Below are 24,333 nucleotides of genomic sequence, written 5' to 3' on the forward strand. Positions count from 1 at the left end.
AGACTTCAGGCTACTGGACCAAAAATATTTCAAACTGCCCAGAAGGATAAATTTCCAAAGAGTTACATTTTTCTCTGCTTATATTTGGATTGGCAGTTTGTTATGTACTAGTGTCTTTACTAAAGATGCTGGTACCACTCAAAGACTGGCACAAAACAGGTGAACAAAACTAAGTCAGGCAGCCAGCTAAACTCTATTTTTTTTTATTTTTTTAATTGTGGAGAAGATGCTTTTTTATCTGGTAGAATTTCAATAACAAAAATCTGAGTTGTCCTGGCTGTCGTGCTTATAATTCCTTCTAGGCAGTCAAATCCATTTTCTAAAAAGCCCGCTCTCTGATACATGCATTCACCCCACTACAAATTAGTGGACATCTTTATCTCCTAACAGATTTTTTGTCTTTGAGGGCCTTTCCTCATTCCTACTGCCATCCTCACTTTGGAGTGTCAATGTAATGCTGGAACTATATGCATAAGAACTATCAGACCTTCAGATTTAATTAACAGCTAATTAACAGCCCTTCTGGCCCTTGTAGTTAATACTGTGCTGAATTCAAGAAATAATTTGGATAGGTAATTACGAATGCTATTTGAAAATAATGAATTAAAGCATCTACAAGATTTTACCTTGACAAAAAAAAAAAAAAGTGATTGCTAAAATTGTCACTGACTAATATGTATTTGGGAAGAGCAGGCAGCATTTCAAAAGAAAAAATAAATTCCCATTGTCTACAAAAGCTCATTAGAAGTCAGAAAGAAGTTCATAAGATCTCCAAAGAAAATGAAAGTGTTATAGATTAAAAAATAAAATAATAAAAAAGTAATTTCTTAGAAATCTTTTGAATGGATGAAAATATGCAACATACAGTGCCAGTCAGCAGGGACTGGGCTTTGCAACATGCTGGGTGTGATTGTCTCACCGCAATTCATATTACAAGACTGGGGACCAAGTAGTCACTGTCATACACAATTCAATTTTATAGTGTTTTTTATTGCATCTTTACAGCCTTGAAAAAGTTGTTATTTACAAAATCAAATTTATTCTTTGATAATCTGGCTTTTCAGCCTGCTTTTTATTCACTCATGCCCATAACTCACCATTTTCTCTTTATATTATAAGGTTACATGGAAGTCCTTAATGTAACAGTATTTGAAGCAAAACATTTATGAAAATAAATGGTTTGTATATATAATAGTAAAAGTCTAAAGCACCTAGAGGGTGGTTTAAATACCTAGCACCTAGAGGGTGGTTTGAAATTGCATACAATGCAAAGGGGTAAATCAGTCTCCTATTTTTTTCACCTTTTAGGGAAAGCCTTAGCTTAGGGTAGCCACAGGGTTGTGTGGACTTTAGATGACCTCTAGGGGTCTCCTGGTGCTTTCTCTTCTAAAGCATGAGTTTTAATCGTTTCTGAATCCCCCCAAGAAATCAGACTTCTTGAATGTTTTTTCAGTTTAAGCTAGTGATAGCACGAATATTTCTTCAGATATTATACAGTCTTTCCCAATGTTTAACCTAAATTTTCTCTTCTATGTGTTAAATGAGTTCCTCAGTTGTCTTTGATTAATCCAGAAAAATGGCCTACTTTATGACGTGCCTTTAATTACTTGTAGACAGTTTCCTCGAGATGGAAATTGCTTAACTCTTTAATCCCATGTAGATCTTGTTTTCCAAATGTCTGAATTCCTTAGCTAGAGTGCATCTCTTTTAAACACTGTGTCGCTAGACAGTGCTTTGTTCTTTTAATCAGTGTCGAGTACTGCATAGCCATCTTGCTCAGTACTTGGGTTGAGTTTTTTCAGAGGGTATGAAAAATAATATCTGAGCTTAAAGAGGACACAACAAACAAGGAGAAGGGAAAGGACAATTTGAAGGCAAAGGAGTGATGTTAAGAGAGACAGCCGGGAGTGATGTTAAGAGAGACAGCAGTTGAGAGAGTTCTGAAATTCTCCTGGTGGCAGTCGGGCATAACCATGGACAAGAAAGAGATGATGTACTGATTAGCCCAGGAGTATGTACATTATGGCCTTTCTTCTATACCAGTGTTCCTATGATCATCTTAAATGATCATAGGATCATTTTGCCATAAATTCTTAGGAATGAAATGCCAGTATCTTAATACAGCAAAATAACAATTTTATCTCTTTTGCAGCAGGGTGAACTATTAATGTAGGATCAATTTATATTTGACCCTGAGAAGAGAATTACAGGTCATTGTACCTTTGCTTTGCATTTAATATATAGCAATCCCTCCTGCTCTAACAGGTATTTTCAGAGTCATTACTGTGGTTTTGTATTTTTATAACATATCTTGACCTTTTGTTATTTTCTCAAACTCAAAATTTTCATCTTAAACTGATTAAATTATGGAATCTTCATCCTGTGAATATTCCATAATTTAAATTTTCTTTTAACTCTGAATCATAGTGAGCAACTGAAACAACAGAAATATTTAATGGAGAAAATATTCTGAAATAATTTAATTTGGACATAGCCAAATATTTGTTTTGAAATTTCAATCAAAACAAAATTGTAGCAATGTAGTTTAGAAGCCTGCTGTACTCATTTTCTTGTGGGATCACTCTCCACAGAAATATTTCATAATAGTCTGTAGTCTATTGAGTTATCTGATTGACCATGATATTTGTTCAGAAGGAATCTCATGCTGTAGTGGAAATCAGACCTTGAGGGACTTTACCCTTCTGGGAAAATAAATAAATCTTAATCATTGATCCCATGAGAAAGTCACTGGTTTGGAAAGATACTCAGTTTCTGTATTTTATTGACTTGAAAAAGTTGACTTGAAAAAGAAAAAGTGATTTAAATGGAGTATTTTGTTTTGTTTTACTTATTCAAAATACATCCTCCCAGGACAAAATGCTTCAACTAGATTTTCCAACTGTAAATTCAATATTTTTAGTGAAATGTGTTAACTGAGAAGCAACCATGTCTATCAGTAATTTAGGATATCTGAATAGGCTGGTTATTAATGTTCCTGCTTATCTTCTGATCCTCTTCTGACTCTTTCTGATCACTCTACTTTATAAACCATCTATGAATCTGTTAATAGTATATCGACCAATTTTACACTTCAGAGTCTCAGAAATAGACCATTTGCATCTAATATTTGTATATTGCCAACATACTATGACCACCATTATAAAGCAGTAATTATTATGCAGCATGGCATTTGACACCAATACAAATATTCAGAATTAAACTTTTTTTTTAAAACAAACCATCTTACAGTACCATTTAATACAGTACCATTAAAAAAAAAAAAAAAAGTAGTGTTCCATTATCTTCTCTGTGCATTTCCAAAGTCAAAGGAAGTTTTCTTTCTTTACTGAGCTGATCATCTCATGGTATTTTCAGATTATCTCAGATTACTTTCAATTCAGCAAAAAAGTCATATTTTTCAACTAGCTGTCTAACTCAATTATTCCTTCTGCTGTGAATGGCAGGTTTTTAAAACAATATATTTACAGGAAAACAATAGAACAAAGCAACTTTTATTTCATGCTTTCTTCTTTTACACAAAGATAGTCAAGCTGATAAACCACGTGTCTCCTTACTTCTGTTCAAGACCATATAACTGCTTCTGTTCTCCTCCAGAAAACATACACACAAACATTCATGTACATTCATTCATGGTTCCCTGTTTGGATTATTATCTGATAATAAGGAGGCAAAGATTCTATTCTACAGTCCTGAGGTAATATTCCAGTTTATGAATTTTGTCAAGATTTTAACTCTATTTCATTGCTTTGCCTTCTGATCATTCATTAAATTATATCCATTCATTCATCTTTGTTTTCTTTTTTAGTTAGTCAAACTTAGAAAAACCATCATGGTCACAGGAATAAAATGGTTCTATGTACTTTTCCAAAACTTCTGTTTCTTTTAATGATTTCTAGAATCATTTACCTACCATAAATCAGATTATACTTTATAGACATATGGATATTCTGTACAGAAACATTAAAGAGGCTTCAATCTAGATTGTATATGAGCAATTTACAAATAGTTTCTTTCAGAAAACTATATTTTCTTTCAGAAAACTATTTGTAGAAACCTAAAAAAAGTTACCTTTAGAAATTATTTTTGTATCAATTTGGGTTGCGGTCTCCTGATTTTTGTATTGGTTTAGTGAAATAAGCAAAATGGAAAGGCCTAAAACTTGTATTGTCTCAAGAACTCCCTTGTGCTGTCTTCTGCTTACAGATAAACTGTCTTTACAAATATTTCATGTTACAGGCTTGGGGCTGAGTGGCTGGAAAGCTGTGCAGAGGAAAAGGATCAGGAGTGTTGGTTAATGCTTGACTGAACATGAGCCAGCAGTGTGCCCAGATGGCCAAGAAGGCCAACAGCATCCTGGCTTGTATCAGAAACAGTATAGCCAGCAGGACCACAGAGGTGATCGCCCCCTGTACTCTTCTCTGGTGAGGCTGTATCTCGAGTACTGTGTTCAGTTTTGGGCCCCTCACTACAAGAAGGACATCAAGGCCCTGGAGCATGTCCAGAGAAGGGCTATGAAGCTGGTGAAGGCTCTGGAACACAAATCCTGTGGGGAGAGGCCAAGGGAACTGGGATTGTTTAGTATGGAAAAGAGGAGGCTCAGGGGAGACCTTATTGCCCTCTACAACTACCTGAAAGGAAGTTGTGGGAAGCTGGGGATCGGTCTCTTCTCCCAAATAACTAGCATGTGGACAAGAGGGAATGGCCTCAAGTTGTGCCAGGGGAGGTTTAGGTTGGAAGTTAGGAGACTTTTCTTCTCAGAAAGAGTGGTTAGGCATTGGAACAGGTTTCCCAGGTCATCGACCCTGGGGGTGTTTAAGAAAAGGTTGGACCTGGTGCTTAGGGACATAGTTTAGTGAGTAACATCGGTGATTGGGGGACAGTTGGACCAGATGACCTGGGAGGTCTTTTCCAACCTTTATGATTCTGTGACTGTATAACCACCATCATCCCCAGGAATTGCTCAGCTCATTTCGTGACATCTTATCTAAAGGTGTCAAGGTTAAAGTGGTTTGTATTTATTCCTTCCTTTGGCACTCAGGTACTAAGTAGTTCTCAGACGATGAGAACCAGATGTGTCAACCTGTCTGAACGAGTTATCTCCATTCATGCATTCAAGTCTTATTCAGATCTTAGATGTCTTTGACTGATGCTGGTTAAAAGAAATGTAATCTGTTTGTCGGTGAAATTCCTTCCAAAACCCCAGCAGCCTGCAGCATGAGCTCCTGCAGAGCTTCCAGCAGTTTCAGAAGATAGCCCCAGTTATCTCTTTGAGTATGGATCCTGCAGTAACTCCAAGTCCACACGTCTTTGGATTGCTATTTCCAAATAGGCTGTATAGGCCAAATTTATCAACTTCTATGGACTTCTCTTCAACTCTGTACAAGTTTAAGAAAAAAAAAATCAAAATGAAGATTTATTCTGAAAGATAGGATCTTAAGCTTCTAATTATGAGACTGGAAGTAAACGAAATATATAAAGACAATTCTGTTATTAGTATAATAGCTAGATTTCTTTCTAGTTCTTAACTTTTCTCCTCAGGGAAAGCAATCAGAAGGGTTTGTCCTATACAGCAAGATCCCATCCGCTGAGTGCTGACCCAGAGCTGAAAATAAAACCAGCTTGCAGGACTGGCAATAATTTCCCCAGGAGACTTTCCTGCTTAAAACAGCATTCTGTGAGTTGTCTTTGTGTTCAAAAGATGACAACTTCCTTACTCTTCCTCACTTTAAACTTAAGTCCTTGCTTCCTACCCAAGCTAGTACAGCTTTTTCATCTCTTTTTCAGTTAGATCCTTTTGCCCTGATCTATTACAGTACTATTAGAAGTTACAGTCTCTGTCAACTTATATACCATAAGAATTAGGTACATATGTTTTTCCAAGTGCGGTCTTTCTTGCAAGTTTAATTTTCTTTAAGGACCATGTGTGGTACGTAAGTCCAATAACAGACTTTTGCAACTCTTGTTTGTAGAAATCCCTCTCCTCTGCTTTCTTTCTCAACTTGATACTCAACTTTAGGTACAGGGTCTATTGGCATCTTATTTTGAAAGTATAATTTGCTACTAAAATTTTCCAATGATATTTTTTTATCTACTGGTTTCACAATATGATTTTCTTGCTTAGTAAACATACCTATGCAAGTATTTACTTCAATATCTGAATATTATTATGCTCATGTGTACTTACAGTAACGTATGTTATGGAGACAATCTGTTTGGTCCCTGTTCAGGGAATTCGAAATCAATTAATGTGAATCTGAGAAAGGAATATAAAAACAGTTCTCTTACAAACTTTAAAATAATTTTATCTTGCTTTTATTGAAGATTTTTTCCCTACAAGAATTAATTTTATCTTGTATCACTAAAGCAGTTTAAATTAGCAAATACTTATCTCTAGCAAAGAGTCAAGTTATAAGGCAGAACATTTTAGAAAAAAAATAGCACAAACTTTATTAGAAGAAATTATTTGAACAATCAGAATATAATACTGTTAATTTTTGCTAAAAAGAAGCTGCTTTGACTTAATTTCACAGAATAAACTTTATTACTAGAGGATAATAATTTTCTATGACTAAAAATTTTCAGTATGAATTTAACTAGATGTTTTTTAACAATGAATTTTAAGTAGCAAACAAATTTCATCACTTTGTTCTAACAGATATTTTCCCTGAATATATGTGTAACATTGTTTGTCAGTAGGAAAAGTAACTGCTAGAGGCCATTTTGCTGCAAATCTAAGTCTCTTTTTACTTCTTCATTGGAGTGTGGTGATAGTATTGGCTTGAGACTGGGAAATAAGGGATGTGAAAAACTCTGTGGATGTGATAACTGTTTTCTTTCTTTAATGTGGTCTTTTTTGCTATAGATGAATAATGATCCTTCTCCAAAAATAATCTAATATAATCTGATGACCCTAACTCTCCAACTTCTGACATTGCATTTGTATTAGGTGTTTCCATTACTTTCACATAGACCCATACTTGGGTCTAGAGTCCATGGTCATCGATGTTTTTGCCTACAAGTGGTTTCCATAATGATTTTAAGGTGCATATAGCTAGAAAAACAAGCATAGGAAAGCAGATCTAATTTTAGCCAGGAGTGGAGACTTCCTCAGATTGCTACCCTGCTGGTCAGATATTTTTTGATTTATACAAATGTCATAATGATAGGCTTCTCCCATGAGGCTAGTTAACAACTAGCCCTAGTCATTTTAGGATTCCTGAATACTTTTTTTTTTTTTTTTTTTTTTTTTTTAATACACTCTGGTAAAGTCACTGCTGCTTATCCTAAAATGCTGCCAGGTTAGAAGGATAACATGGTATCCACCTTTCTCCATCTTTTCAGACCTATGAGTTTCCCTGCAGCATCACAACAGCTAAGAGAACCAGGCCCACAAATTGCCCACTGCAGAGGAAGTTTGCAGTGAAATAATTCTGAAGCCATTCATAAAAAAGAACAACTAATCTGACAGGATTGTCCCAGTGCTGTAAAAGAGAAAGCAAGCTGCCTAGCTTTCCTGCCTACAGGAAAAATCACGGCCACCAGAGCAGCTCCTCATAGTAATCTACAAAGAGCATAAACAAAGTGTTGAAACAAGCTTTCATGACCACGATCAGCACATCAGCATACGTTGCTGATCATTTCAATGAAAAGCACAGTGAATTCATAAGAAAAGAAAAATGTTTTTCTGATCTGATCAGATCCAACCACACTATCACAGAGTTTGGCCTTGACATACATATCTAGGATTTTGGAGCTTTGAAAAGTATTTGCTAAAATTCTTTAAACTGATCCCTTCTACCGAGATCCACGGTACTAAAATAAATTATTAATCTGCCTTTAGGAAAAGACATTCACCACACTTGAAACACGCAGTGGCCCAAGTAGCCCTCAAGCCAAAACTGCAGCCTCTCACTCCCATTTCTGCCCAACCTGTAACATCCCCAAGAAGGTTAACCAAAGAAATGGCCTGTTCATGGCCATGAGGGAGGCAACATTTTTCTCTGTATAGTAACAGATCTCTGACAGAACAGACTGTGAAGTATCCTACCATACTTTCCTGACATAACAGAGGTAAATGGTCCAGTACTTCATTTATTTTTATCTTCACTTATTTGGACCTGTCAGCATCCATGGTAGCCAAACTTCTCTTTGATTCCAAAACAAGAGCAGGGTGAGAGCATGAGGTATGTCTGCCTTTGGCTGGTGGCAGCATGCAGGTGCAGATATGTCTCACTAAGCGCTGACACAGCCATGACACCTACTCAGCTACAGGCAGACAGACCTCAGAGAAAGAGCTGTCAATTCAAAAGGAATCCAGGCACCATGAAGGTGAGAGTGGCAAAATGGGAGATGTACCTCATGCTGAAATTATGCAGATCTTTCTTCTCAACATAGTCCAACAATCTGGGTTCATGTTTGCCTCCTCACCAAACTTGTATATTTCTAAAAATGCCCTTTAAATCACCATCTTGCCAGAAACCTTCATCCTTTCCTAGGATTTGCTGGTTGTTACACACTTACTTTCTTCATGCAGAGCTGCTGTAGTCTGCAATATGTTACAATCAATGGAGGTAATGAAGTTTATGGCAGGTATAGAAAATGGCTACCACGCTCTGCCATCATCACATCAGGCTCACGCTGACATCCTTAACTTGTTCCTTCTCTGGCTTAGATTCCATTAAGGTATTGCTCCTAATTCAGAAAGCTGTTAATGGATCACATCCCATCTATAGCGAAAATCTGATTTCAATTTACAAACGCAGATCACACAATCCAGGACAAAGAGAGCTGGAACTGTGCAGGAAGCCTTCTTAGCTGGAGAGCTAGAGACATGGTTCCAAGGTATCAGAAAAATTTAGACAAACTTGTAACCATCATTAAACATTTTAAGGAAATACTGCCAAGCTGTCTGCTTTAATGTCCGCCTTGATGTCAGAACAAAAAAATGAAGCCATTTAGATGTAGTACTTTATCCTGCATTAACATGTTTTTAAACAATGGGAAAAAAAAAGTTTAGAAATGGTCATTTTCATACCTACGGTCTAAATCATTGGAATTCTACTCATGAAACATTTCAAAATGTTTATGTTTTCTCCTGATTCGGGATGAAACTAAACTTTTGTATTCTGTTCAGTCTGTCTCCGTATGGACTATATCAAATCTACATAAACACCAGACTGCATCTATAAGGTTTTATTGAAAAACAAGCTGTGAGAAAAAGCAGAGTCTCCAGTTAAAATCAAAATAACTTTCCAAACCTCTTCCTGCGATGCGCTTTTGAGTTAATGCTGAAGGTTCCCCAACATTAATTTGTCAGGGCTGGTTAACTAAACTCAGTTACGATATCGAAGCTTGCGTTACTGCTTTAAGCAAACCTTTCAACTCTTAAATAATCAACAGTTGCTATTAGTGTTTCGTAGAAAAACCTACTCTGCTGTCTTTGCTCACAGACATAGTGCCGTGTTCGATGTCAGTTCCACACTACACCTGAGCAAGCCCAGCTGCCCTGCTATGAGCTGGTGAACTGGGTGGCTACATGCCCACCTCCAAGGGGCTTTTTGTTGAGAGAGCAAGGCTGGGCTGAAAGACCAATTCTGTTTATAACAAAGTGAGCCATTTATGAGTGTGATCGTTTACTTCTTGAAAGCTTTGCTTTTGACAATTTCAGCCTAGTGGTGGTTTAAGACCTAATGAAAGCTCTGAGGGACAAACACAGGAAAGAGCCCCAGAGAAAGTTACTTTGGAGCACAAAGCTACCCATGCTTGAAGTTTTGTATAAACGCATGCAGTTGGGCATGCAGAATGAAAGGGTGAGTGGATTATGTTGCGACATTCAGTCAATGTGATGTCTTGGAGAAATGTAGACAGTGGACTTGCCCTGCATGTGCGCTTCAAAAGCATGCCTTGGCAGCATACCAGGCCAGCAGCTTCCACATCGGTTGGTGGCTTGCTTCCTCTTGCACTGTACATTTCAGCACAGTGACTTTGCTGCGTACAGCTGTGCCCAGACAGTGACACTCTTAATTTTTCTCTGACTTTCTAATTAAGCTTTGTATTTCACAGGCGATGGCATAGCTATCTCTCCTTGAGGCTTGGTGGCTCCAAAGCCAGGGGGGTCATCTCACCTGCTGGCGGCTCCAATAGCTCTGCTGGGAGCGGGCCAGGGTGATGCCACCTGCCTTAGGAACCATAGCCACCGGATCACTTTGCCTTCCAGGACGGAGTCAAATTTTTTGACTTGGCAAAACGTTTCATCTGGCCCCAACGGGCTGAACTTGCTTGATAATGTGCTCAGCCACCAAGTGTCTCGCTTCCTCGGGGAAGCAGAGTGAGAGATAAGAGCCACCATGGGGGACCGAAAGTGCGGCTCCGTCCTCTGACATTTCCCGAAGTTAAATTGGAGGGGCGTTCTCTTCTGCGCTCCGTGCCCTTTATTAGGCAGCGCGGCGGCTGCTTAATGGGATGCACTTACTCAAGTAAACAATCCTGTGGGATGCTTATTTGTTCCTATTACCGCACGAATCCCAGCCCTGCTAAGATTTATTTAGAAGCTGGTGTTAAAAAAAAAAAAAAAAAAAAAAATGCGTTTTGCCGGGGGAGCAGCGGGAGGTGCCCGCGGGCCGGCGGCGGGGACGGAGCTCCGCGGCGGCTCCCCTGGCCCCCGGGGGGATGAAGGGAGGGGGGGGGCAAGCTCCGGGTCCGCCCGCGCGGGTGGGCGCGGAGGATCCGCCGGCCCCGCATATCCATAGTAACGGCGGGGGCCGGGGGGAGGCGCCGCGGCAGCTCCCCGCCCGCCGCAGCCCCGCGCGGCGCCGGGACCGCACCGAGCCGCGGTGAGCGCGCGCGCGCCCCCGCCCCCGCGCCCGCGCAAGGTTGGGATGGGGGGTGGGGGGGGAGCGGCGGGGGCGCGCGCGGCGGCGGCGGCTGCTGCTGGACGGGGAGGGCGGCGGGGGCTCCGGTGTGCGCGGCTCCGCGGCGCTCTCCCTGCCTGACTCACCGCGGGGCGCGTGGAGGATGCTGAGCGCCGAGGGGTAGCGGCTGCGAGCACAAGCCGGGCCCCCCCCCAAGCCCCTCTCTCCCCTCCCTCCCTCCATCCATCCCCGCCCCCGCCGGGCTCGGCAGCTCAGCCCCGCCGCCGCCGCCGCCGTTCCTAGGTGAGACCGGGGGGCAGGGGAGGGCCGGGCGAGCCCCGGGCGCGCACACGGGGGGGGGGCGGCCACGGGGCCACCGGGCGCCGCCCCCGCCCCGCCGTGCGGCCCGGAGGGACGGGGACGGGGACGCGGCGCCTTCCCCCCCTCCCCGGGGGGCGGCGGAGCGCCGGCAGCGGACCCCCGGGTGTGGGGGCGGGAGGCTGCGGCTGCCGGTTTCGCAGGATTATGTCAGCCCCGGCCTCGCCGGTGCACCCTCCGCCGGCGCCGGGGCGGGCGGCGGCGGTGGCTGCTCCCGGCCGGCGGCGCTGCGGGGCTCCGCGCTCCCGGGGCGGGCGGCGGGGCCGGCGGAGTTTCGGCCTCCCGCCGGTGCTCGGGGCCGGGGATGGAGGCAGCCCCGGTGGGCTCCCTCCTCCCGAGACGCACTCAGCGCCGGTGGGCGGCGGGGGGGAGCCGGAGGGCGGCGAGAGGGGTTCGGGAAGGGCGGTGAAGGAGGCAGGGGGGCGCGTCGGGACCGCCCGGGGCTCCGGGGCTCTGCAACTCGCCCGCGCCCCGCCGTCCGAAACTTGTCCCGGGCGAGGTGGCGGCTTCACGGCACCGCGGCCGGTCCTGTGTGCTGGCTGAGGGGCCGGAGCGGAGCGCTGCGGACGGCCACCAAAAAATAAAAATAAAAGGGGAATAAGGGGGGATGCGAAGCAGAAGCGTGCGGGGTCGTGGTGCGCGCGGTGGTGTCTCGGGAGGCTCGCGTTGGAGCAGCGCATCTTTGCGGACAGTTGTTGGACCGTATGGCGAGAAGGCGCCGCCGGTATTAGGGGAGGCAGAAGCGGTACCTGACAGTTTCCTTTGGCACGCAATTTACCGCACACGTGCAGGAAGGCTTTTCGACAGGCTTTTTAACATGTGGGCTAAGGCGTGTTGCCATGTGCCTTGCAAAATGCCTCCCGCTCTCGCTGGGATCAGTGGCGGTGTTTGCCCACATGCGCGAAATCAAGGTGTGCTCCAGGCCGTCCTCGGCAGCACCGGCGGTAATGAGGAAAACTCCGGTGTCCGTCTGCGGCGGGATCACTGGCGTGGTGTATCGTAACGATTCCTTAGAGAGCATCTTAACTTCTTCTCCTAGTGAGCCACAGAGTAGTGATGAAGCAGACCCCGATGTGACAGATAGTAACTTGTTTAAATACGCATTAAGAATCAAGCTGTCATGTTTTGTATATGCCAAAATGTAAAATACAATAACCTGCTTAAAAAATAAATAAAAAAAAAAAAAAAAGTCAATGGAATAAGATCCAATTGCATGATAATAGGGGCTTTATCATCAATAAGTACGAATACACGTTATAAGTATTCCTGTAAAGTTGATACTTTTTTGCCAGGTAGGAAACCTTGATCCTGCAGAGTGGTAATTACTGTGATGGGCTAAAACTCCGTTCTGATAGCATCCTAAAAATCTCCATAATACAATGAAAAGCATGGAGCGTAAGGGATTTTAACTGATGAATTTTGGTCTAGCAAGACTTATTCGCTAAAAGCTCTGTTCTTTTATTAGTATGTGTATATAAGTAATAGCAGCTGCGCTCATGTGGTCACTCAGAGACCCTTCTGACCTTGCACACCTGAGAAGTTCTATTTCAAGGATTTGTGCAAGTGATTGGCAGGTTAAAATTGCAAGAATTCGCTGATGTATTCAAAGTAAACTCTGCTTTTTGTAGTAAAGGTGAACTTCTTTATTTTATTCTTCAGAGAAAGGAGATGTGAGAGGTGGGTAGAGAGAAATGTATCTAGTAAGAAGGCAAATTAAAATACACTATGCCTATTCATTCTATTTAGAAGGCATTTAAATGCAGTACCCTGAAATAAATTTACAAAGCTAAGGGCTTGATGCTTTTTCATTTAGCACGTTTTTCTGCAGAGGGGGAAATGACATATCTATGTGGAATTGGGCACATGGAGTTGAAAAGGGAGGTTAGAAGATGGGAAAATTAGGAACAGAGCTGTCAATGAAGATACTGTCTGTTGAAAACTGCAGCAAACTTAGTAGAAACTAAGGCAGATTGACTCTGGGTAAGAGTTTCACTACTGAGGAACGTGAAGAAGGAGCCGTGACCCAGGTCAGACATTATTTGCCTTGCGCTTTGAGAATAAGATATATTGTAAAGGTGAGAATTCCATGTTGGCAATGCTTATTTTAATTTATTTCCAATAATTGGGAGGATACAGATTTTGTTTTCTTGTAGAATGGACGTCTGATGTTTTGGTAAGGATCTTTGTATTTATTCAGTAAGTGTTAGTGATGGGCATAATGAATAATAGGAGACTTCCACCTTGCATTGAGTAGACTGAGAAACTGCCAAGCATTGGATTTAAGATCTCTTGGCCCTTGGTCCTGAGTTTTTACTCTGCATGCAGACTGGAAGTTAAAACAGAAATGAGTGAATGGTATAATTCTGGGTCCAGTCTGTATTTGTTTGCCAGATGCTAAGCAAGACAATGTTACATTCATAGGACTGGACCTTTTCCTTGGCAATCCTATTATCACAATGCTTTGCTTGTTAAATGTTGAAAATTTACATTAGTCTACCAAATCAGCAATGGTCTTGATGAACTGGCCAATTTTTTTATGCAGAGAGGTATGATTTGCAATTGTTTGCACATTTGGGAAAATGTTGGTTTATGCTAGTTCACATTTTCAATGTTATTTTCACAGTTATATGAGCTACAGGCTTATTTTTAAGAAATCACAGTCAAATTCTAGAGAATAACACCTTCAGAAAATTGTTCCAGCCTGGCACTCTTTACAATCCAATGTATTTTTTTCTTTTTGTGCAGGCAATAGCAGAGGGCTGCTTGTGTTTGATCTTTTAGTCCATGTGCCAACTATGCCAGCTCGTCTCCAAGACAGTAGTCTTGGTTCCTAGTATGAAAGGGTCATGATCTAGATAAACCTGTCTTTGACAAGGTAATCAAGCTAGGAAAAACATTTCTGTCATAGTCTGACTGCAGTCTCTATCCGTAGACTTTCAGTATATTTTTTTCCTTTGAGGAGAGAAGCTAGGAAATGTGATAATCTCTGTAGCGTTTGAGCATGTTAACAAGTACCGTGAGCACTGAGATTCAAAAATCTTCGTATATTCAAAATCTTCACATACCTTATTCTCAACAGTTTCTTTCTATAAACTACGCATCTGCTTCTTTATTTGAACCTTGACCTCTCAGAGGTCATTTTGGTTTACGGATTACATGTAGAGATGATGCAGAGTTGCTGGGGGAATTTCAGTGGTCATGTTGCTTTTGCATAGGGTCAGATATTTCTCTGGGAGAAGATGAGGAGATACCTGGTTTGTTTGTTTGTTTGTTTGTTTGTTGTTTGTTTGTTTGCTTGTTTTCCTGCCATTCCGTTTATGTACTCTGGAGCAATGCATTTTTCTGAAGGTCCTGCAACTAGGAAATATTTTTTCCTCTCCAAAGACTTTTTTTTTTATTATTTCAAAAGGAGATATATGTAATAATTTGTGTTTGATTCATTCTCATCAGCTTGAGCATAGCGTAAAAGAAAGGAAAGAATCTCATTGACATTCATCACCCCCCACGAGTTTCTCTAAAGTGTCTTGCAATATTGCAGTGGGTATGTGTGCCCAAATTCATGTTAGCTGCAGATAACAATCATTGTGCCTCGCGTAAGGGAATGATGATGCTAGTGTTAACCAATCATTAACCAAATGTAAATTGTTTGAGAGCCAGCCTCTCTTTCTTGGAAAAAGAACAGTGATTCTGAGATGAGAAGTTCTCTCAGACCTCATGGACCAGCGAATGGAAGCTGTTCTTATTGTCAGAATTGGAAGTATTCTAAGCACAAAGGGAAAAACCAGGACCACCTCTAACTCCATTCCTTAGTTACCACCATCAGCCTCCTAGTAATGGATTATTTCTAATCGCTCCTCAGTTGACTGAGGAGAATCTCTGCAACGTCATTCTTAAAGTCAACCAATGTCTTCATAGTCCTTGCCTGCCCCATTCCTGTGGGTTTTCACAATGGACTGTGTCTTTGTGATACCTCTACAGAAACTGCAGGAACATTCAGGCTGCTGTGTTACAGTGAAATGATGATATCCGGGTCTTTGTCTCCTTTTCAGTAGGACTCAGATGCCAATATATGAGAACTGAGATCAAGTTAAAGTCAAATGGCTGAAATGCAGCTAGATTCAGGAAAGAGGTAATGAGCAAGGACAGTAGCTCTGAAGATCTTCTAAAGTCTCTGGCTTGTCTGTTGCTTGATGGCTCTTGTTCAATATTATAAATTGGTGTTCAATACTGGAGCATTTTCACGTTATAGATGGTTCAGATTTGGAATTTTTTCCCCATGTAGACATTTAAATCATTTTCAAGACTTGTGTGATTCCTTGCTAAACTACCAAAATGCGTGGTTTTCCTTTGGGAAAACCAGTTTCAGCTAGTTGAGAACTAAGTAATTACAACCATCCTGGTTCTTCTAAGTGTAATACACATGCTATGTGATTACCACAAATGCCAGAAATATGTGTCTGGTGAGCAAAGAAGGTCTTAAAAAGCTTGAGGAGGAAATTTTATCCTAGATTTTTACTTGTGGAGTTTGCTCTTATTAGAAACATATGAAAACATGAACTGGGACATGTTAAGATATGATGTACCTCTTTGCTTATGTTCTTACAGATTTTTGGTGTAGGAAATCCAAGTTGATATGCATGAGGCTTGTTCTTCTTTCTGTCCCTGGTTCCTGCAGTCAGCAAAGATCTAAATAGGTTTTATTGTTGTTTAGAACACTTTAAGTTTTGCTAATGTAAAAAGGGTAAATTTAATGGTAGCTGCAGTAATAACAAATGAAGTCAGCAGGGAGTTTTACCTTTCTGACAGCAGATTTTAGCCCATTGTTTAATTTCTGAAGTACTTTTTCCAGAAAGTGCTTCTCTGCAGCAGGGAATACACATTTAGGTTTTTTAGTACATTTAAATGTAGTAAAATTTGAAGGTGATAAATACTTTTTCTGCTTGTCTGACTGTGGATGATCATGGAACATCTTCATTTAGTTGACTGGTCTTGACTGCATTGTGGAGTCAGACCTTCAATGCTGCTAGGTGTTTGCATGTATGCCTTACCACATATGAGGTTCCTTATACATTGAAGTTAAGCTTTGGCAAAGATTTCAGTGAGAATATATGGCTTTTGTACAAGGCTATACTGAAAATCATTTATTTCTTCATCATGTATCTGTGCAGTGAAGAACACCATATTACACTTAATACCTTTTTATTTTTGAGTATTGTGAATGACTCTAAAACCACTGGTAAATTGGTAAGCCACAAAAATGGTTGGATGTAATTATTCCTAATATAAGAAAATGCGAAGTCAGTTCCAGTGTTCATCGAGATTTATTATGTAATACTAAAATGTACATGGATATAAGGAATAACTATAAATATACACATTTTACAGATATAATGTATGTTCATCTGACTGTTTTTAGGCTTCGTCTTGCCCAAATGAAATTGGTACGAAAGTTATAACTTTAAATAGATTTATAAAAAGTGATTGTAGAAATAATATAGCAATTTCATACTGTTATATAAAGTTTTAGATAATGTCACTTATTGCATAAATAAATATATTGGGTATTTGTCAGTTTGCAAATTGTTGATGTACTTAAAATTCAAGGTAACTGAAGACTGTCCAAGTATCTACTGGAAGATCCCATAATCAGAGAGCTGTTATGCCATTGTCATGCTTTGTAATGCTTTTATTTATCAGGTATGATTTCAGATATAACTGAAATCTGGAAAAAGTGTTACTTTGTTAATCATGCAGTCACCTGGCAAACTCATTATTAATGAATACCCAATTGGTTTGTGAAACACCTGCATTATTATTATATGATAAAAATACATAGAACTAAAACATTCTGTACTAATATTTATAAATCACCACCGAGGTAAGTGGGTATTGGAGTGAATTGTCACACAGAAAAATTCTGTAGCAAAACCTAGGGGATGTATTGCATGACTCATTTGTATTTTTACTGAAGCCATTACAAAACTGAATGCAAGTTGTTATTTTTATTTAAAAACTCAGCGTTCCTGCTCTTAGCACTAGCAAGAAACAAGATACAAGGTTTTTCATAGATCTTTGCAAGTACGTCTCAATCCTAATCTGTGTTATGCTCAGCTCAGGTATCTTGAAGCAAAGATTGGCTCTACAGAAGACACATTATAAAGAGACTTCCAAACCTTATCTTTTTTTTTTTTAAACCTCACAGTTAAAATACTAAGTGTAACAGGTACTCACAGGTTTGAAAATATGTGGTGCTCACATTTTATAGGGGTTTACCCAATGCTTATTAATTTAATTATTTGACTGTCCATATGAGTTTTACGTTCCCATGCAAAATGGCAATAAATCTTTGATATTGTCTGAATACCGCAGCATTGCATTTTAAGAATGAAAGCATAGAAAGAGTACTAAATATGACAACTATGGTTTTCCACCTGGATTCTGCTGATAATATCTTTGGGTTGTTGGTTGTGTTTTATTTTTGAGTGCTTCTAAACTGTTGTCTGCAGCCAACCATCTCAGCTCCACACTTGTCCTTCAAATACTTTGCACATGCATTAGTCGCAGTCACAACACAGTACTTGTGTGGCGGTGTCCGCATCATGTTCATTTCACAAGCATTACATACCACCACCGCCCTCCAACTGCCAAAGGATGCCATTTTGGGTTGACCTGAATTAAATACACCCATTCCAGCTCTAATGTTTGCTGTGCCCATTCCTGCTCCCTCTCTAAGGCTTGCTGTAGCCATTTTTATTCTTTACAGAGCTGTCCGGGACTAAGTGGTAGTTGTGCAGTGATGATATATATGTACAAGTGTACATAGGGCAGGAGAGGAAAGCATCATCTACCCCAAAGGGTTACACTCAAAGTTTACAAACAAGGTTCTCAGCTGGTGTAAAGTGTCATAGCGCTGTTGATTTTGTTGAGTATGCAGGCTGAAGACTGTGTCCCATGTACTTTGTCAGGAGTAATCCTCCTGAATACTGGGAAGAAGGACAAGCAATAACATTTTTAAAAAGAGTGGGTTCATTTACCATTGCAGTAAATCAATGTTTGGGAAGCTCCTGAAATGCTGCTCTGAAAATAGTGAGCATCCCCCTATTGCTATCTCTAGTATGGGAGCACTAACACTGATAGAAACCCTATAGATTCTTTCTAGAGATGCCTCTTTTGGTGTGATTGTATTTAGTTCTTGATTCATTTGCATTGTCCAGTTAATAGGCTAGAGCTTCTGAGAAGATGAAATGTTGAACAGGAAAGCTTGAGACCAGTGTTTTTAATCTTTGTTGCCTAAAAATTAGGCTCTAAAGTTCATAATTCAATATGTGATTTTCAAAGGGAGAGATGCCTTTAGAGAAAGCATTATTATAGTTGATATTCATCTCTGTAAATGCTGCTTGTAGAAACAGGAAACTGAATTTAGGCAATCCTAATTTGGAAAGCTGGGCTGTAGATTGTTGATTTTCCCTTTTGAACTATCTTTCATTAAATATGCCATGTTCTACTATATCTACAAGCAAGTGACCTTCCTAGGTTGAAAATTTTGTTGAAATCCTTTGGTCTTGATATTTAAGGATAGTACTTCAGGACTATGCTTCTACAATCAGACTATTGGCAATGTTCATTAAAAAATAAAGACAATTTAAAGCACAAAGTAAAGAGCAAGTCATAGTCCCCTAAATAATCATTTTTTCCCATTTAAATAATACTTGACTGAATTTAGGTGATATTTTCTTTGTTATTGTGTATACCAAAGACTGCTGTAGTTGACAGAAAATTGTGAAGCTTCTGTATTTCTAATGAAATACTTTCCTAATTATTCTCACAAGTGAGGAAAAACTACCCTTTCTGCTGACCCTTGATGTCGTGCAGCATCATGCATGTGTTGTACCCTATGACTTGCTAATGCCTTGTTGGAGTCTGCCCACAGTAGCTGAGGGCAGTGGCTTGTTTGACCGAGAAGAGATTCCCCAGCCTGCTGCTTTTTGGTGTCTGAGGCTGCTTAATCTGCACTGGGATTTTGTGAAATAAGAGCCCCTTTTTATCTGCAGAGCATAGCACAGATTTTTTTTTAGAAAATGACTTTCTTGCTGTATGGTATTAGAACTTCATGTAAGAAAAAATATTTTGCTAAAGGTAATTAGAACAGAATTACTATAAAAGAAACAATCTGAATCAAAGTAGTTGATATATACAAAAGGGCAGTCACCTTTCCATTTTCTTGCATTGACATGCACCCTATTTTGAGTTATGTAACACAAGTAATGGGATTGTTATTTGACCTTCATAATCTCATTATAGCTCTGGAGGTACAATCCTTGCTTTTAGTTATCTGTGTACGATGATGATTTTATAGTTTAATGCAAAACTGTTGATTCATGGAAGTAATCCTGTGTTCATGCATTATACAGAAGCTATATCTGCTGTTTCTCCTATTGCTAGGGGGCTGATGTGTCACATTTATAAAAATCTTTTCTTTAGAGTATCTTATTTCAGCCACCACAACCAGTTCTGGTTAAAACCCTGTTATGTTTATCCTAATACAGTGATGACGTAACCAAGAGGGTGAGGGAGCCAGTTAAAAACTAGTAACATTCTTGAAGCAGTACTTGCATTTATTAGGAATGTAGTAGTCTATACAAATCAGATTCTCTGGGAGAGGTGGTATTAGCAAGCAAACATGTCTACCATTTCCAAAGACAAAGTCCTAAGCTTTTGCCATGGTGCCTTTGCACTTCTCCATGGGTGAAGGAGAGGTGGAGCTACCTTACTGGAGTGTGCGAAGAGTATCCCTGCAGATGATGATCTCCAAGGCAGATCTCACCATCCATCTTCATGTTGTTCCTCCCATTCCTGCTCTCCCCATCTCAGCATAGGACCCTGCTGAAGAGGATGAGACAATGGTCTGGATCTCCATGCTTGTGGGAGGGAGTGGGTGGTCGAAGCTTAGCTCAGCCCTGAGGCATCTCCACATCCTACAGACTCGAACTGAGGATTAGGGGATCATAACTATGAAAAAGTGACTTCAAATCACTTTTTGTCACACATTACTGCAGTGATCAGAGGATCTCGTCCAGCAGTATGAAAACTGGCATAGCCAAGTTCACACTAAAGGTTTCCATGTTGCTGCATTCACACACAGAGCAGTCTGAGTTTGGCTCACAAACTTAAATGACATTTGTGAATCTGTGTAATCAAATATGGAGGTATTTGCATAATTACTGAATTATCAGGAGTATTAAGAGAGCTGTCATGCATTATTATGCTATAAAACCTGATATCTTTTGTAGACTATGACACATGGAGTGTTTTTGTTTATGCTTTTGACATATAACAAAAGATTGTGTGATGCATTCAGAAATTACGTTGACACCATAGCAATCTCTGTCTCTCTTCTCTACACAGCAGTTCCTCAAAAAGAAAAATGTCGATTGTGGTTTTCTGTAATCTGAAAAACGATAAAAGTTGAGGTAGTTCATCAAAATAAAATAATAAAATGTTTGTACAGGCTTTTCTACTTCTTGAAGCTCTGACAAAGTGGACTCCCTTCTAACTTGACAGTACATTTTCAGGCAGTGAAACTTGGAAGCTAGGGACAGAAAGCTCATTAAATTGCAGACATAAGTAGTTGAAAAGAGGCAGTTTTATTGTTGTCTGTTTGAATTCTGGAAAAAGTAGTGATGGCAGAAGGGAATAGAAACTTCAGGCCTGCAGGAGAGATTCTAGATATTCCAGTAATTGGACTGTAATCAAGGTTTAAAATGATTACAATATTTATTTGAGTTCTGGTATTATCGTCCACAGACAAGAATCCAGTAGGCATATGTTAGTTTAGATTTTAGTAAGGCTGCTCTGAAATGTCATATTACCTGTTAATACTGCAATGGGTTTGTTTTACTTCTTGGGAAACAAGATTTGCAGAGCTCTAATTGTGAGCATTCTGCAAAGATATTGTTTTCTATTACGCTGAAGGTTTGGGCTGGGGAACTTATCTGGATTGCTTTACAGTCCAAGGACTCTGAATGGAGGTGTAGTCCACCTTCTGTAATGCATCTGGAAGGTATATTTATATGCATCTTCTTAACAGAGAGTATGTGTGTAAGGGCAAAGGGTGAATTAGTTTTGTCAGAAAGCATCCTTCCTGTGTGACATCAATTTGAAATGGAATATTCTTATTCTTTAACTGATTATCCAAAACGTTTCTGGAGCTTGTATGTTTTGTACTGCATACACACCTGTAGCACTACAGCACTTAGTTGATGAGAACATTCTGGTAGATGGCATTTGGTAGAAGACTTTAACCCAAATGGCACAAAGTTTGAGTGGCTGAAGACAAGTAACAGAGCTCATCACTAGTCCTGCACTGCCACAAAAGACATTGCAAAGCCTTACTTGTCTTTTTAACAGTAGGAAGTGAGAGAGCAGGGTCTCTGAGACGTCTGTTCAAGCAAATGCTCCTGGGTAAGGTCACTCCATTTGTTCTTATTTCCAGGTTTCTATAGACGGTTAGAAAAGATTATGCTAGTCTGCTACAAATAGCCACAGTATCAGTCCATGAATTTTGATTTTCTTGTAGTAGTTATTCAAATATTTCCGCTCACTGTAGTGAATCATCCGTCTGAGGCAAGGATGTTTTCTACCAACCAAACCAAGACTCTATCAGTGATAGGTTTGATTGCTCCTTCAAAGTATAACAAATCCTACTGGAAAGCAAGAATACTTTTACCAGGAATGCTTGGTCCATGATGAAAGTGGAAATGATTTTCTGGATGAAGTAGATAAGAAATTGATTGAGGCTAATTTCAAACACTTTCATCCTAAACTATTGACCTCTTTTTAAGTAGTCTTGAATTTCTGTCAGCTCAGTAAAAGCCCGGGACTTTCATCTGTCTGTTTAGGATAATACTATGTGTGTGATTATTTTACAGTTAAGAAGTTTTTGAGGGATTTATTCCCTGTGTTTGCTCTGCTGCCTGAACCATACCTATCCTAGGAGTTGATTGCAGTATTTATCAAAGCTATGGAGCCCCGTTTGAGCCATCTGTAGGTAGTGGTTGTGCCATCTGTCACTGAAGACTGCGTTCCAGAGAGAGAGAGACAATATGCACAGACTTCATCATACAAAGCCTGTAGGGTATGATGTTTGTTTTATCCTTGTAGGATGTATAGGTTGTAGTGTTTTCTTAACTTCTAAAATTTTTATTGAAAGAAGCTTTTGAATGCCACGTTAACCAATAAATCATCCTCACCCATGCGTATGTATTTTGCTCTTTACTGAAACCCACTCATTGCTATATGTTCCATATTCATTAAAAGGCTGTAAGAATGTTCAAAAATGGGCAAAACCAGGTTGTAGAAGACTTTGAACTAGTATTTAGCACTTGGAGATAAGGGTAAGGGCAACACAAAATGAGGACTCTGGGTGCAAGCATATTATCATTTTCTGTATATTCTTGATATGAATTAGCAAGGATTACAGCAACAGCAGATGTTCAAGACAGCATGATATAGGTAGTGTATAGTTTTGTCTTATGATTAACTAAGCCAATATCCTTGTGTTGTAAGAGATAGGTTACTTTAAAAAGTTTCAAGAGGACATTAACAACATGTTTCAGGAACACTTTTACTACATAAGCTGGTAGCAGGAGCAGCATTCAAAGCTTTGCATGGTATCACTATTTGTGTTTAATGTAATTTGATGTAATGATCGACAATGATGTAATTTTTCATTACCCGTAATAATGTGTGATTGGCTCCTACCTCTGAAGTGAAATTTAGGAAAACCATCCTGCATTGTCTTCAGATGTATTTTGCATTGGATTTTTAGGCAGTGTAATGACTTAGTTTATTGAATGCAAAAAGTTACCTTCTAATGAAACTGTGGGCCTTCAGGACAGCAATTTTCATGGCTTCATATTCTCCCTGCTTCACAGGCTTATTGGCAGTCCTTGTTGTAGTGAAGGGTATGTCTTCATACTGTGTGGCCATGAATCCTTCTGCGTTTTTCAGCTCAGGGTAGAGCGTGGGCCAGACACACACAGAGGGTTCGGGGCTGCTGCAGAATCTGCATGTTGCCCAGAACAAGTAGCTCATCCACACAAGTAAGACTCCTGAGCTCTCATTTTTCATTTTTGACCAAGGTAGTGTTGGCAATCTGTCAGAAACTGACATGAAATATAAAGCAATGAAGTGATGAGGTTTGTAGTACGTATGGTTGCGTGCTTTTCTTTTTGTATGAAACACAAGGACAAATTTGTACAAATGACAGAATCCTAAAAGGAGACATTGCATCAGTCAAAGGTAATACTGTGCATTGCTATGTTAAACAGGAAAGGAACTGATTTAGCATAAGCAAACAGACTTTAAAGAAAGCCCTGTGATAGCTATTCCTATTCTAATTCCGATGTAGCATTAAGTGTATGCCATGACTTATATATGTAATGTCTGTGTACATATATATGCATTAATAAAATATTCCAAGAAATGCATAGCAAGAACTGATATGTAATGCATGTTTAATCTAGACCCAGCTTCTGATGATACTTAGGGAATGCAGAGGATCAAATATTTTATTTAAATATTGAATTTCAGGGCCTTTGAGTGGATTATTCTTTGTTCTTTATGGATGTTCTCTCAACGTGAAACCAAGGGGATATATAAATACATATATTTCATTTTTTCCCCCCTTTTTTTTTTTTTTTTGGCAGTGTAGCAGCGACTTGCTCAGTTGCTAGGTAACAAGGTATCGCTTTATTTGCAGAAGCAGTAGCAGACTTGATAGTAGAGGCAATGATTTATACAAAATATATTAATATATACTGTAGCAGTAATAATGATTATTGAAATTGCCTATTTTTATGTGCTCTGTGCCATGGAAAAATATAGTCAATACATTAAAATATTTCCTTCTGCTCTGTGTAGAAAAGCTGCTTAATTACTGAGAATGTCCAGTTATTTAGTGAAGCATCAGAATTGACATTATTTATTTAGTAGACTTAAAATGAGTTATTTTAACAAAAAAAAAAAAAAAAAAAAAGTGTTAATGAAGAGGGGGGATTTATAAGGAGAAGTTATTTCCCTAAAT

The 24,333-nt window shown here is 39.8% G+C and overlaps 1 protein-coding gene across 2 annotated transcripts in view; it reads left to right on the plus strand.

Annotated features, from left to right (window-relative positions):
- ANKS1B (ankyrin repeat and sterile alpha motif domain containing 1B) overlaps positions 1-24,333 on the plus strand; it is a 433,323-nt gene that overhangs the window by 333,141 nt on the left and 75,849 nt on the right. The window contains exon 1 of one of the 2 annotated variants that reach the window (XM_032196120.1): positions 10,829-10,853. The exons of the other annotated variant lie outside the window; for it this stretch is intronic. The gene's annotated coding sequence lies outside the window, so the exon portion shown is untranslated. Of the gene's footprint in view, positions 1-10,828; positions 10,854-24,333 lie in introns of those variants that run through there. 2 annotated transcript variants of the gene reach the window in all.

Source organism: Aythya fuligula, chromosome 1 (genome assembly GCF_009819795.1).
Source record: "Aythya fuligula isolate bAytFul2 chromosome 1, bAytFul2.pri, whole genome shotgun sequence".
NCBI classification, from domain to species: Eukaryota; Metazoa; Chordata; class Aves; order Anseriformes; family Anatidae; genus Aythya; species Aythya fuligula.